Below are 12699 nucleotides of genomic sequence, written 5' to 3' on the forward strand. Positions count from 1 at the left end.
TCATGCATTCTGTTTGTTTCTTATATTGTTCGTTTCCATCTTTTTGCATTGTTCCTGTAATTTTTTAAGTATGTCTCCTTTAGATGTGTTCAGCATTTCTTTCATTACATTTATCATTTCTTCTTTTATCTGAGTTTATATTCTGAGTTCTTTTGCTTCCTGGAGTTGTTTCTTTACTTCAGTTGCTATCATTTCAGGAGTTTCAGGTGTATGGCTAACAGTTTCTTCTATGTCCATGTCTCCTAGGCTTGCTTGGGATGCTCTGTAGGTTTGAGATTGCATTTTGCCCTTTCATTTTATCATTTTCCTATATTCCCTTAGGAAGATGAAAGCAAGGTGTCAATTGTTTCTTGAGTTGAGACTATCTATCCCAATTGCAGAGAGATGACCCAGTTGAGTGGAGGTCATTAGACCAGATGACCCCCAGCTACTCAGGGTCACAACAAGGGCCCAACAAGACCAAAAAGGAACTTCCTGAGGTCTTTTGGTGATGGGGGATGCTGAATAGGCCCTACCGGGCTCTGGCTGCAAGGCTGGGTGGAGATTGCTGCACACCTTTTTGGTTTGCAAGGCAGAGTGCAGGTGGCTCCAGGTCACTTAGGGGCCTCTAGGTGGGGCCCCAACTAGGCCAGCAGGGACCTTCCTGGGCATCCTCCGGTGACAGTGGACACTGGGTGGCATCCTACCAGGCTCAGAGCGACGTGCTGTGGCTGCACTGTGGAATGCAACCTATGAAAGTGGAGACTTTTATAGGTAAATGGATCAAACTTGAGACCATAGTCATTAATGAAATAAATAAGACATGCTTATGTAGACATTGTATTTTCTCACTGATGTGAGAAGCTGAAAGTAAAAACATATGTATATGTGTATGTTATATATATAAAAAATATTTAAGATAGTTATATGACCGATTTCTCTGAGTTCACTGAAGAGAAAGATTTGTGCTGGTGTTGTTCGGACAGTTAAATGCAGATGTCTTATGCTCTGGGTGAATGATTTGGGGGATAACAATGCACAATATATGTACCATTGTTATTCCCTAATTCATGTGTTTTGAAATTTTGTTTTAGTTTTAGTTTTTTTCTTCTTTTTCTCCATGAAATAAAATGGATTTGGGGAAAAAAAGAGAACCAAATTTTTAAAAAAGGAGGAGAGTATGGAAAGAAAAGGCAGAGAAAAGAAGAAAGAGAAAGAGAAGATGGAGAAAAAAAGATGAGAGAGAAAGAAAAGCAGAAGATGCACAAGGAAAATCTAGTATAAATAAACAAATGAACAAAAACAACTACTATAGGCTGAAGGTGCTGTGAGATCAAGGAAAGAGGCAGAAAAACCCAGTGTTACACAAGACAACACATGTAATCTTTATTGGAAATTTGGCAAGAGAAAAATGATCGTGAGCAGCTGTAAAGACTGGTGAGTCCCCATGGCTTGGGTCACAGAGAGAGTGCTTACATATAAGTGCTCAGGACAAAGAGGTTTCCGCCCAAAATGGAATATTCCTGTTTTGTTTCAAGCTAATGTTAAAGATACAAGGTGTATTACTGGTGTTGACGGTTCTGGGGTCTAGTCATAAAGCTCCACATACCAGTCTCATGGTTTTGTTTATTAGTAGCACGGCAAGAAACAGTTCACAGAAAACAGGCTTTATGACTCAAAATGGCTGCACTGAGATCAAATTGGATTCCTACAAAGGGAGAAAGCAAGAATGAAAGAAAGAGAGACGGGCAAGTAAGAATGTATCATAATTACAGGAAACTCCAAAAATTTCCATATGTTCTATGCCCGAAACTTCATGTGTTGCCCCCTTACATTACTTACATCAGTCATACTGAAGTGAGGCAGTAGGTGTGGGGTGCATCAGGGATAGAATGTGCTGCACATAAATCAGAGATCCTGCGTGCCATTTGGTGTAGGATGGATCATGTCTGTTTGCTGGTGTTCTTGAACCTCCCCAGTTCACCACCATGGTCCCTTCTCTGGACCACTGATCTCTATGCTCATCTTTCCTCCTGGCCTGTGGAAAAATACTTTCTACTCCTCATAACCCTGACTAGAAAGGCATCACCTATGAAAGTTCTTTGCCTTTGCTTTTTTCCCCAGGGACCTGGTCACGGAAGTGGGAGGGAGGTGCTGAAAGTGAAAACATCAACAGCAGTGTCACACTGGAACTGGAAGCAGCCGCTAGACCTGCTTCACTGACCCCATTACCATGATGCTCACACTGATGACCTGCCAATTCTCTCCCCTTCTAGTTAATTTCCTTAGAGGTCCTGTCACTGGGCAGGCTCTGAGGAAGCCCCAAGAAGATGAGAGTGGGGCTCAAAAAGGCCTGGATTCAGAAAAGCATTTCAGGATGTGCCCGTGAGAGGCATAGGCTGATTTATTAATCAGCATTAGAAAGTTGATGGAAATGAGGAAGGGACTTCAGCTTCAGGAGCTGACAGGGCCACAGCTCTGACCCAGAGGATCAGAGTAGCTGCTCAACAAAGGGGAGGAAACAGCTTTTATAAAATTGTTGGGGTGGGCTAGGATTCCCATAGATAGGGCAGAAACAAAAGGAAGCAGGTGAGCTGTGCCTTGGTCCCGAAGAACCCTTGACTGCAGCATTGAGGAAACTGCCTGGGAAAATGTGTCCACAGGCCACATCTCAGTCCATGTCTTAGTTCTTCTCCAACCAAAATGCCATTTTCCCCACAGTAAAATGCTTGCAGTCTTTTTGAAGATCTCCACTGTCTTCCAAAAACCTCTTCAGGAAAAGTAATGAAATACACAGATTTGGCAGACACAGGACACCTGACTGGGCCTGCTTTGCTAAAAGCAAATCATCTTTTCTCATACTAGAGCCTGGACACAGGATACAGACGTCTGGGACTATCTATTGTTTATCATAGCCTTGGTCACTTTCCCTACATCCTTCTGTCCTCAAAGGAATATTTTCTTTATAATTTTTCATGCATGTGGGAGATCTCATTCTTCAGATTCAAAGTTCATTCACTGTCTATGATAAGATAAAACCCAGGAGAAAAGGAGAGGAGAGAATGGGAGGCTGAAGTGGAGCGAGAGGGGAAGGATGGCCAATGCAGAGTGACATGGGTGCCCCTCAGTACTGCTCTCTTCCTTCATTTTTTTCTTTTTTTGTCTTTTTGAGACAGGGTCTCGTTCCTCACCCTCCCCCGTTCCTGCCCTAGAAACCAGGATGCTCCACGATGGTCTTGCTCTGCCATTAGTTGATGGACCTGCCAGGGCTGTCCCAGGTGAAGGCTCCTCCCCCTCGGCTGGCCGCCACTAGCAGAGTGCTCTGCCTCTCTGAAGTCAGTCATCTTCCCTGAGGCCACTGTTGTAGGAAAGCTCCTGAGCTGATGTGCTGGGCCACCACAGAAGAGGGGGAGACAGGGCCGATCTCTAGGTGAGGGGGCTAACAGGGCTGTCATTTGCCTCCTGATTGTAGGGTCTCCTCCTGGGCAGTTTGTGCTCTAAGGACAGGTGGATAGAATCCAAGTAAAAGTGAAACTTTGTCTTTTAATAGACCAGGAGTCATCAAAGATTTTCTGCAAAGGGTCAATAAATATATCTATTTTTTGGGGGGAGTACTGGGGATGGAACTCACAACTTTGTGCTTGCCAGGCAGGTGCTTATGCTGCTGAGCTAAATCCCCCACCCCAATAAATTGCCCAATCTATTTTTTTTTTTTTTTTTTTTTTTGGTACCAGGGATCAAACTTATGATCTTGTGTTTTCCAGGTAGGCACTTGGACCGTTGAGTTAAATCCCTGGCCTGGGTCCATAAATATTATAGACGCAGGCCAAGAGTAAGATTGAAAATAGCATCTAACTACTTAAGGAACAAGAGAAAAATACTGTACTTCATAATTTTTTAAATTTCAAAACTCAAAAGATAAATGATAATTGAATTGAAACCCACTGATGAATAGAAGGAATTCTTTTTCTGGCATGGAGGGGATTGCATTGAATTTAATTGGTTAGTGTCCTTGCTCATCAAAATCCACTGCAAATTTTTTATGCATATTGTGTCTTTTCACACAGTACTGTCAAATACTGATGTGAATCCACAAGTTTAATTCATCATATTCATTAGTTGGAAGGCATTTACAGGCAAATAGATTAGAATTCTACCAACTTCTTTTGTCTTGACATTTATCTTTTAGCATACGATTTTAGCAAGTTAATCACTTCCAAATGAAGGTTAGGAGGAATCATAAAATTCTCAGCTGTAAGATTAAATGGATTTCAAAATGTGGAAAGCTCCTTTGTACTGCATCAAGATAAAAAATTGCTGCTGGCACTAGAGTTTGAACTTGCATCATATCTCCCTTGGAAGTCTGTGTGGGACTGAAGGTCTCATTTCACTAATCTTTGGCATCAGAAGACATGAATAAAGCAGCTTGAATATTACTTGTGATTCTGATAATGTAACGACACAGAAATGACTTTACGGACATGTAAGTTTCTGCGCAGTAAAGGGTCACCTCGACAGGTTTGGGTGCTGAAACTCTTTGTATTTCAAAGAAATTGAGCTTTGACTCTGGGAGATAACATCTAAGCTCATGGAATATGACCTCATAAGAGTATAGCTCTCCCTCAGTATCTGTGGAGAATTGCTTCCAGGACCCCCAAGGACAAAAATCTGTAGATGCTCTTGTTCCTTTTATGAAGTGGTATGATATTTTTATATAACCCATGAAATCCTACTTTACAGTTTAAATCATCTCTAGGTTACTTATAATCCTTAATACAATGTAGTTTACTGCATTGTTTAGGGAATAATTATAAGAACACAATTCAACAAGTTTAGTTCAGACACTTTGTATTTTTCTTAAGATCCACAGTTGGTTGGCTTTGTAGATGCAGAATCATGAGTGTGGAGGGTAGATCTGAGTCCTGGATCACGCCAGATAGCTTATGGTAATAATCTCACTAATGGTGGTTGGGGGTGGGCTGCAGTCCAAGCTGCATCAGTTTTGGTTTCTGGGGAGTCAGTCCTATGGGCACCTATATTATCAACTTCCCTCTAAGATTCTGGACAGTAAAGCTCAGGTGAGTTTCCCTGGCTGTCAATACTTTGAATGTGCTAAGATATCATTACTGAATCAAATGCTGTCTGTAAAACTCCAAAGGGAGAGACCAACTGGAAGCTTGCACTCAATCTCATCTGCAATTTATCCTGTGCAATATCTATCTATCTATCTATCTATCTGTCTGTCTGTCTGTCATCTGTCTGTCTGTCTATATTTATCCATCCAGATAGTTCAGGCTGGCCTTGAACTCACTACGTTGCCCAGTCTGGCCTCAAACTTACAGTGATCCTCCTTCTTCAGCCTCCTAAGCGCTGGGTTTATAAGCATATGCCACACACCCAGAACTTTCCTGTGATTTAATGTGTGCCATTTTGCTATAAGGAAGCATAACACCTTTTCTGAGCGTAACACCTTTTCTGAATTTTGTGAATATCTCTAGTGAATCACTGAACCTGAAGGGAATCTTAGGGACCTCCAACATAGTTTCACAGAGCAGGTCTACTTTGCTTTCTAATTCCAGGTTAAATCAATAAAGAAGCATTATCAAATATTCGCTAAAAACTCACTTCCAAAGTCATTTAGTATTCAGTAACAGAATTCTTCTCATCGTTAAAATTTTTTTTATAAAATTTAAAAATTTAAAAATCACATGAATACATTTACCACTTCTACAACTTGTCACATTATAGGGCAAGCAGGACTTTCAGCACTATACTTTACACTGATGAATACTTTGCATTGTGTGTCAGCTTTCTCTGACAAAATACCTGACATATCAACTTATAAAGAGGAAAGGTTTATTGTGACTTGAGGTTTTAGTGGTGTCAGTCCATGGATGGTTGGCCCATTGGTTTGGGCCTATGGGAGCATATGACACGAATGTATGGCAGAGGGAACTGCTGGCCTTTCCATAGTGTCAAGTTAAGGACCAAGCCTACCACACATGGACATCCAGGGGTTATTCCAGATCCACACCATAGCACACAGACCCCAAAAAGCAAAACCCCTCTTGATTCTTACTTCTCGTATCTGATACCCAGTAGTGCCAATGTTTCCCGTCCAGTCTCTGGTGAGGGGGTACCCTTAAAGCCAGGAGCTCTCCACTGAAAAACACTCTGCCCAAGGTCAAAGGGAAGACTTTCTTTCTTTCTTTCTCTGAATGCATCAGTGGCTGGAAGTCACTGTCTTCAGATATTGACTCCCAAAGCGGCCACCATTTATTAGGTGTATACAGTGATAGGTGGGGCCAGCAAAGGATTACAATTCAGCAGACGACTCAGACTCAAGAGGGTGTGGATGATCATACACTAAGAAGGATCTTGTCCTGGAGTATAATCCTGGGAGGAAGATTTCTTAAAGGGCCAACAGAAGGGCCTGCTGTGACTTGGTTACAGTGTGTCCACTGTGTAACACTTGGTGAAGTTTTGTCTCTAATATAACAGTATTGAGAGGTAGTAGGATCAAGAGGTGCTTAGGTTATTAAGAGAGATTAACACAATTCTCTACAGTCTGCACTAGTTCCTGCAAGAGTCAGTTGTTTTAAAGCAAGACTGCTTACTGCTTGTGTTTTACTTTTTATTTTTCTGCTGTTATAATTTAACATGAGGCCCTTGCCAGAAGTGGCCATTCAATCTTGGTCTTCCAGCCTCTGGAACTGTGAAGTAAATCAACTTCTTGCTTTTATAGATTACCCTCTCTCAGCTGGGCCTGATGGTACACATCTATAATTTCAGCACTCTAGGAGGCAGAGGCAGGAAAATCACAAATTCAAGTCCAGCCCGGGCTATTTAGTGACTTAGTGAGATCCCATATCAAAATAAACCAAATAAAAAAGGACTGGAAATGTAGCTCAATGTGAAGGTCCTGGGTTCAAGTCCCAGTATTTCAAAATAAATAGATAGATAAGTAATATAGTCTCAAGTAGTCTGTTACATATCAACAGAAAACAGATTAAGACAGCCCTATACATAGCAGCAGTCTGGTTTTTCACTGTTATACCAATTTCCTGCAGGGACATTTCTTGAAATACAGCAGTGAGAAATTCAAGTTGAGGCCTCTATTCCTAAACAATGTCTGTCTCTAAAGCTTCAGATGTTTAAGAACGTTCTATACTTTTTAAACAAGAGGCACTGAAAATTTAATTTTTTTTTTTGTCCTTTTCGTTTTTTATCAGTACCAGGGATTGAACTCACAACTGCCTGCTTGCAAGGCAGGCGCTTATGCCGCTGAGCTAAATCCCCAGCCCCCGAAAATTTAATTTTTTAAAAATTAATTTTCATTTAAAATGTGAAAGATGTACATTGCAAAAAAAAATCTTTACGAAGCAGAAAATAGTATATAATGAAAAGGAAAAACATTTCTTGATCCTCTAATTTGATTTCAAGATTTGTCTCTAGAGCATGGCTATAAATTCTAGCCCTGCTTGACAGGACTCCAGGACAGGTGTCTGTAGTATAACTGTCAAGGGATACTTTTTATTTAGGCAGATGGTCTCACGCCTGTGTGTCCAGCCCACAATCAGCTGCATCTTTTGTTTACACTGGCAGGTACCCTCATGGCTCTTGTGTGATCTGTGTCTTGTGGTTTCCTATTCCTGGTCTGGGAGGCCCTGAGGTTTGAGTGGGACGGTCAGGTGAAACACGGGCAGGAGGTCTGAAGCCAGCAGGGCGTTCAAACTGTGGGTGAGGAGCAACAGTGGGAGGCTCTGTGAGCCCACACCTTTAGTAAGGAGCCGTGGATTGGCTAAAGAGAACACACAGAAAGAGGGAAGCTTATTTACCTAACTGGTGTTGGCCATTGGGTTCTAGCATGGTGGATGTTGGGGCTTGGGTCAGAGACTGAGGAAGAAGCAGGCTGTGTCATACCTACCAGTGTATGTGTTTGTGGGGGGACACTTTAAGTAGGTCAAAGGTGACAGTGTGCAGCTGGGTTTCAAGTAATTTATGCTAGACCTAAAAATAGATCCTGAGACAGTGACTGCATTAAATAAACGTACATCAGCTGGTGTGGGTTATGAAGATGTGCTCAGCCTGTGAAAATTCATCAAAATGGAAGTGTTTATACACGTTGGGATATGTGTTATGTTTCAATAAAAAGTTTAAAAAATAAGTTTCTTTTCTGCTACAGATCCTTAGATCTCTATTCTTTTTGCACATAAGCAGTTACCTGTTTGTTACATATAAATTGCAGAAATAACCTCTTGTGTCAAATACATGAGTATAAATCAGGCATGGTAGTGCATGCCAGTAGTCCCTGCATTCTGGAGGCTGAGGCAGGAGGATTGCTGCAAGTTCAAGGCCAGCTTCAGCTATATAGTGTGTTCAAGGCCATCCTGAACTACATAGTGAGATTCTGTCTTAAAAAACACAAAGACATGTATATACACATATTATCCCTTTATTTATACAAATGAAACTGTATGGCCATGCAAAGTGGCCCACATCTGTAGTTTCTACACTCTGTGATGCTGAGGCAGGACAATTTCAGGTTGGAGAACAGCCTGAGCAACTTAATGAGACCTTGTCTCAAGATAGAAAATAAAAAATGACTGGAGATATAGTTAGTGCAAAGGCCCTAGAGTTCAATCCCCAGTACCAAAGAAAACAAAAACGAAACACACACACACACACACACACACACACACACGTGTTTAGATAGATACTGTAATAGAAAAAGGCCAGTAATTCACAGAACAATAAATGAAAAAATTTGGGACCAATGCAATACAAATTAAAAGGATAATGAAACACAAAATTTTATTCGCTGATTTTACAAAAATTAAAAAGGCTGAGAATATTTGGCACTGGAAAGCAAATATCCTGAAACATTGCTAGTGGGATTGTAAATTGGTACAAAGATTTTGGAGAGACGATTTTGTGATTTCTTATCAACAAAACAATGTCTTATAGAATTTTTTGGCAAATGTACCAGAACTTTTATTGCTTTATTGTTATTATTTAGGTCTGTTTGTTTATAGACAGGGTTTTACTTTGTAGTTTGGACTGGCCTTTAACTCATTACAGAACCCAGGTTGGCTTCAAATAGTGGGGATCCCCCTGCCTCAGCCTCCCAAGGGTTGGGGTACAGGCGTGCATCATCACACCTGGCTACAACATTATTGATAAAAACAATTAGAAGAAATATTTATCATCTTTCATGAGAGGAATAGTTAAAAATAAAGTACATTCAACACTACAGAATACTGTTACTGTAAGAAAATACAAGGTAAAAACTTCCCATTTGAAGAAACAGTAACTAATTTCCAGAAAACTTCTCGCTAAATGGAAACAACATAAACAAAAGTAAAAAGCACTTCTGTCTTCTATGAAGAAGTGAGGCAGTCAAAACCATAAACTACCAACTCCGAAGAGCTTCCAAACACATTGAAATTTGGATAAAGTCCAGAAAGGACAGGGCAGGCAGACCTAGACATTTGCTGGCCTCACATAACTGCAAAAGCTCTGCAGATCTGGGCTGATTAGCCCAAGCTCCTCACCAAAATCTTTTTTATCCGCCATCTCCTGGGGCACCTTATCCTGGTCCGGAAGGATGCAGCACCAGAGCGCGAGTGCGCTCCTGCACTTGGGCATCTGTGTGTGTGTGTGTGTGTGTGTGTGTGTGTGCGCATATGTTGATGGTGGTTGATAATAATGGGTGGAAGGATACAGACCAGACTAAGGAGTGCATGGAATTTGGGGACAAATGAGTGATAAAAGGCAGACTTATATTTTTAAAATATTTTCAAGAATAAATAAGTAGTCAGGTCCCAAATGTGGGTCAGGGGCCCATGACTCCAGGCCCGGGAGGCGGAGGTGAACAGGCGGTGATCTGTCCAGTCCGTTCTCCTAGCAAACTCCTGGCCAGCCAGGCCCCTGCGGCCAAGTGTTGGGAGGAAGCTGGAGCCCCGTTAGGAAGATGCAGTTGGCGACCGGCTCCTTGATCCCTAAAGTAGCTGACATCTTGAACGCCCCTAGGGATGAAAAGTTCCCTGGTTTCTGGGATGATGTTCCCATGGAAACCCTGTCCTCAGAGGGGAGCTGCAGAGTTTTGACTCCCAGGAGTTGAGAAAACAGTAGGGTGTGCATTTCCATTCTGAATACTTCACGGGTGAACTGAGAGTTTTTACAGAGGGCACTGACTGTGAGACTGAACTTCGAAGGCTTTACTTACTCAGTGAGCTACACATAAAGAGTAACCTAGAAGTAAAGCTTTGGAGTTAGACTTGAGTGACAGTAGTAAAGCCTTTCTGGTGGTGAGGAAGAGGATGATGAAGAAGAAAAGCCTCCACCCAGGAGAGGTGGACCTAGAAGAAGCAGTAGTATTGGCCTTCAAATAGCCTTTCAGTTACCCTCTAAGTAACTGGCAAAGAAGCCAGATAAAAATACTTCTGAGTTGTTTCTAGCTCATACTTACAGGATGGTAAAAAAAAAAAATTATTGGAAGAAGGAAAAGCTGCAGACAGACGTTGGAAAGGGAGCATTCTGACCCGGGGTCTCAGGACAACTCCAAAAGCGAGAGCCTGGACGTGCTGCTGTAGAGGAATGTGAACACCAAGGAGAACAAGGCCATGCTTGCTCAGCTTGGCAGAACTGAACTCATGCCAGATTTCTTCCTGGTTTGAACAGCAACTTCAGCTTCCAAGAAGAAAACAATATGACAGGCCTTCTCGGAGAGACAGATCCCAAGATGTATGAACCCAACTCGAAGTGCATAGCCCGGAGAAGTTTGCTCTAGAAAGCTTCACAGACTCTGTCACAAATCCTGCAGAAGTGTTTTATAGTTTTAGAAGAAGGAAGACAATTAGTGGGGGAAATGCCAGAGATATAGTGTTGTTTTGTATCTTCATTTTGGCCAGTTGATTATTATCGCTGAAAAGGACCTGGAAAATGTTGCCATACCTGTTCGAGATAAAAATCTATGATAAAGTTCTGGATAACATGTGCCACTAGTGTTAGCAGAAGGCCATTCATACCAAGACACTGTGTTGGAACCAGAGCTGTGGCAAGGTGTGAGGCCAGATCTATGGACTGTGCCTGCATAATTGCTATAGGGAGGATGTGAGATCAGTGCTGCTGGACCCGGACTGAATGTATCCTCGCTGCCCTGGAATCAGTGACTGCAGTTACTATTGGAAGCGTGATGGCCACTGTGCCACAGAGACCCTCATTCATCTAGCCAAGTGTTACGGTTATGATAATGGGAAGGAATATCTGGAAAGCTTACAGAAGCAACTGGTAAAAGACAAGTGAGAGGAAAAAGAACGAGCCAACTCAGAGTACTGCAAGAAGACATGCATATCATTTGTGCCTAAGATTTCTTAATGTTGTATTTTTATACAGAAATTCTTTGTAGAGTTGACTTTTTCTGAATACTATTTTAAAAAACGTGCTTAAAAAGATTTTTCAGGAAAAGAAAGCAGAGGAATTATATACACACACACAGTATTGTTCTAAGTATGTGCTTAGTATGGTTTAGAAGCACAGTTTAAACGGGGTGGAGTTAAAGTTCAGGTAAAGTTCTTATACAAGAAGACCTTGTATAAGCAGCCATTTCCTTTGGCATTGTTAAATTACCTTTTACTTACCAAACTGCCATCCTGTGCCATTTTTTACTGGCCTTATTACCTTTAGTTTGTCATAGTCTGAGTGATCGGCACAAACTATGTAGTCTGTCTTGCTATGGATCATTTATACTGAAGGATGTTCCCCTGAATTACAAAATTACCACATGACATGAGAGTTATTAGGGTTTTGTTTTTATTAAAACTAAACAAAAGTGGGCTGTCATGTTACAGACACTGGAGGCCTTGGAGTGCCTGTTTTTTTCTTTCATGACTTGCCTGCTGCTTCTAGTTTTGAAAGAATTTTAAGGGCTAAGTTTTCATTAAAAAGATTTTATTCTTCATAAGAAAATTTCCCTTCCTTCAAGCTGTATGGCTTTTGAAGTTCAGTGGAATCTTGGTGGAAATGTGACACCATATTTTTGTGTTGAGAGATGGGATTTCAGAGAGGAGCCCTGGAAAGCTAAAATCAATAAACATACTTACTGAACAGGTTTCTAGTATTTTCTATGTTTGCTTCTTTCTGTCACACTCTCCACTGTTTAAGGATACTGTTTTAAAAACTGAATGCACATGTGAGTTACTAAAAGATTAGCTGGAATGTTTTATGCTTGTAAGTAGGATAAATTAATAGGAAAGGTATAGTGACACAATAGGAGACTGTCATTGTGTTCTGGTACAGGTTGGAGCAACGCAACTCCCGGTACAAGAGCCACCTTAAGCTTCTAGCCATAGAGCCAACCAAGCCTGCCAGGACTCACTTAGCTGTCTTCTCTTTGGTCATCAGCCTGAAGGTCCAGATGTAGGTGGGGCCCCTGATTGCTTATGCACACAGGGCATTCATAAGTGTGTTTGGCTTCTTGTTTGTCTACGGGGATGGCTGATTTAAAAAAAAAAAAAGAATGAGTACACTGTGTGCAATGTTTGTTGTTTTTTTTTTTAAACAAGTAAAAAACAACAGAAGTGGCAGATGGTGTGTTGAGGAACGTGAAGGGCCCCAGATTCGAATACTGCTCTATTCGAATACTGCTCAAACAATCTGCCTCACTTTCATTATCTGTAAAAAGCTGATAATCATCATCAGTCGCCGGCCGCTTAAGAG

The 12699-nt window shown here is 41.4% G+C and overlaps 1 pseudogene; it reads left to right on the forward strand.

Moving 5' to 3' along the window:
• Positions 1 to 9952: 9952 nt before the first annotated feature.
• Positions 9953 to 11286, forward strand: LOC100729555 (cell division cycle-associated 7-like protein; annotated as a pseudogene).
• Positions 11287 to 12699: the final 1413 nt, after the last annotated feature.

This window comes from Cavia porcellus, unplaced genomic scaffold (assembly GCF_034190915.1).
Source record: "Cavia porcellus strain 051 isolate PalLab524CR breed Dunkin Hartley unplaced genomic scaffold, mCavPor4.1 scaffold_19, whole genome shotgun sequence".
Classification (NCBI taxonomy): domain Eukaryota; kingdom Metazoa; phylum Chordata; class Mammalia; order Rodentia; family Caviidae; genus Cavia; species Cavia porcellus.